This window comes from Osmia lignaria, unplaced genomic scaffold, assembly GCF_051020975.1.
Source record: "Osmia lignaria lignaria isolate PbOS001 unplaced genomic scaffold, iyOsmLign1 scaffold0161, whole genome shotgun sequence".
Taxonomy (NCBI): domain Eukaryota; kingdom Metazoa; phylum Arthropoda; class Insecta; order Hymenoptera; family Megachilidae; genus Osmia; species Osmia lignaria.
The window spans coordinates 30,001-33,720 of record NW_027478302.1 but is presented as its reverse complement, the minus strand read 5'-3'; positions in this window follow the sequence as shown (position 1 = coordinate 33,720).

Here is a 3,720-nt window from a genome sequence, read left to right as displayed (position 1 = left end):
TAGCGCGGACAGTGGCATGCTATACAAATCGAGAAAGCGCGTACAGTGATCATGCTGGTCATTTTGCCACCAAATTTTATAATCTTTATCATTAGAGCGGGCCCACCAACCTCGTCTCTGTACTTTATACATTTCTCCTCCATCTGCACACACCTTTTCAAACATTAACGGAGAGAGTTCCTTGGACTTGCTTTAAATGTACATATTAGATATGTTGGAATCTCTCTCCTTTAGAAGTTTCCCAGCCTTAAAACTTCTTTCATTTTTACTCCTCTCTCCATACTTATTTTCCTCTCTGAACGTATCAGAGAGGATTTTATTTCTGACACCTCTTGACTTTTCTTAAATTCAGGGACGTAATTTTGTTCATAATTCAGTGGACTTTTGTGTATTTTATACTTTAAATATTTCCAAACAGTCTCCCTTCTAAAAGTGATAGAACGAATTTTCGTCTAACACTACTTTCTTGGTTCAAAAATTTTATACAATCTTATAACTTTTTCAGTTTTAACAAATTTTGGTTACAGACAGTTGATGCTCAGTTTGTACAAGTATGCAACATTTATAAGTGCATACAGGTCACCAGCCTTATATTACAAGGCTCACCACATATGGGCCATTCGGTCTTAGACACCGACCCGTGGTAATGCTGTGTGGAGATTAATAATAATCCGCAACGGAAAACCGGAACGAGAATAGTCGAGAAAGTATATTCTCGAGGAGCGGTAGACTGCTTTTCAACCGAAGTCATAAAAGAGCCACACGCTCGACGCTACTCCCGACCGGTCCGAGCGAACCGAAAGTGCCTTCCTATAAATACCGAACGGCCGGCCGCTAGGTCGGCGACGCATGGGCTTACGCCCAGGCGTATGCCTGTGCAAACCGCCGTGAGAGCGTACCATCCCGCCGGCACGGTAAAACTTAGACTGAAAATATCGTCGAACATATCCTTTCATTTTATAACGTTCTATACATGAAAATTAATAAATTAACATGCAGGACATAATAAATTCACATTCTCATGTAAATCATGGGTTTAATTAATATTTTAAAAAATTTTAAAACCGCCCAGAACCGATGAGATGAAAATATTAAAACGATATTTTTGCATTTTCTTACGGTAAAACATTAACAAATAAGCGACTATAGCAATATAAAACTCCATTTGTAATTTAATTAATCAAAATTAATATTTTTTTTTGATTTTTCAGCGATCCAGAACCGATGAGACGAAAACATTAAAACGATATTTTTGCATTTTCTTACGACAAAACATTAACAAATACGAGACTATAACAATATAAAACTACATATGTAATTTAATTAATCAAAATTAATAATTTTTTTTGATTTTTCAGTGATCCAGAACCGATAAGTCGAAAATTTTAACAATCATATTTTTGCATTCTGTACCGTGGATCGATCGTTAAACGCTATTAAACTAACGTCCGTGATGGTATAAATGCAGATTTTCGCTCCGTTTAGCCAAAATAACGAACTTTAGGTGCGCTCCGAAATATTTCAAAGTCCCAGCGGCGTATTGCTTCGCCTCTTAGAACCGATTAGTCGAAAATTTTAACAATCATATTTTGCATTCTGTACCGTGGATCGATCGTTAAACGCTATTAAACTAACGTCCGTGATGGTATAAATGCAGATTTTCGCTCCGTTTAGCCAAAATAACGAACTTTAGGTGCGCTCCGAAATATTTCAAAGTCCCAGCGGCGTATTGCTTCGCCTCTTAGAACCGATTAGTCGAAAATTTTAACAATCATATTTTTGCATTCTGTACCGTGGATCGATCGTTAAACGCTATTAAACTAACGTCCGTGATGGTATAAATGCAGATTTTCGCTCCGTTTAGCCAAAATAACGAACTTTAGGTGCGCTCCGAAATATTTCAAAGTCCCAGCGGCGTATTGCTTCGCCTCTTAGAACCGATTAGTCGAAAATTTTAACAATCATATTTTTGCATTCTGTACCGTGGATCCATCGTTAAACGCTATTAAACTAACGTCCGTGATGGTATAAATGCAGATTTTCGCTCCGTTTAGCCAAAATAACGAACTTTAGGTGCGCTCCGAAATATTTCAAAGTCCCAGCGGCGTATTGCTTCGCCTCTTAGAACCGATTAGTCGAAAATTTTAACAATCATATTTTTGCATTCTGTACCGTGGATCGATCGTTAAACGCTATTAAACTAACGTCCGTGATGGTATAAATGCAGATTTTCGCTCCGTTTAGCCAAAATAACGAACTTTAGGTGCGCTCCGAAATATTTCAAAGTCCCAGCGGCGTATTGCTTCGCCTCTTAGAACCGATTAGTCGAAAATTTTAACAATCATATTTTTGCATTCTGTACCGTGGATCGATCGTTAAACGCTATTAAACTAACGTCCGTGATGGTATAAATGCAGATTTTCGCTCCGTTTAGCCAAAATAACGAACTTTAGGTGCGCTCCGAAATATTTCAAAGTCCCAGCGGCGTATTGCTTCGCCTCTTAGAACCGATTAGTCGAAAATTTTAACAATCATATTTTTGCATTCTGTACCGTGGATCCATCGTTAAACGCTATTAAACTAACGTCCGTGATGGTATAAATGCAGATTTTCGCTCCGTTTAGCCAAAATAACGAACTTTAGGTGCGCTCCGAAATATTTCAAAGTCCCAGCGGCGTATTGCTTCGCCTCTTAGAACCGATTAGTCGAAAATTTTAACAATCATATTTTTGCATTCTGTACCGTGGATCGATCGTTAAACGCTATTAAACTAACGTCCGTGATGGTATAAATGCAGATTTTCGCTCCGTTTAGCCAAAATAACGAACTTTAGGTGCGCTCCGAAATATTTCAAAGTCCCAGCGGCGTATTGCTTCGCCTCTTAGAACCGATTAGTCGAAAATTTTAACAATCATATTTTTGCATTCTGTACCGTGGATCGATCGTTAAACGCTATTAAACTAACGTCCGTGATGGTATAAATGCAGATTTTCGCTCCGTTTAGCCAAAATAACGAACTTTAGGTGCGCTCCGAAATATTTCAAAGTCCCAGCGGCGTATTGCTTCGCCTCTTAGAACCGATTAGTCGAAAATTTTAACAATCATATTTTTGCATTCTGTACCGTGGATCGATCGTTAAACGCTATTAAACTAACGTCCGTGATGGTATAAATGCAGATTTTCGCTCCGTTTAGCCAAAATAACGAACTTTAGGTGCGCTCCGAAATATTTCAAAGTCCCAGCGGCGTATTGCTTCGCCTCTTAGAACCGATTAGTCGAAAATTTTAACAATCATATTTTTGCATTCTGTACCGTGGATCCATCGTTAAACGCTATTAAACTAACGTCCGTGATGGTATAAATGCAGATTTTCGCTCCGTTTAGCCAAAATAACGAACTTTAGGTGCGCTCCGAAATATTTCAAAGTCCCAGCGGCGTATTGCTTCGCCTCTTAGAACCGATTAGTCGAAAATTTTAACAATCATATTTTTGCATTCTGTACCGTGGATCGATCGTTAAACGCTATTAAACTAACGTCCGTGATGGTATAAATGCAGATTTTCGCTCCGTTTAGCCAAAATAACGAACTTTAGGTGCGCTCCGAAATATTTCAAAGTCCCAGCCGCGTATTGCTTTGCCCCGAAATTTTTCAAAGTTCCAGCGGCGTGTTGCTTTCAAAGTGCCTCCCTCTAAATACCGATCGGCAGGCCGCTAGGTCGG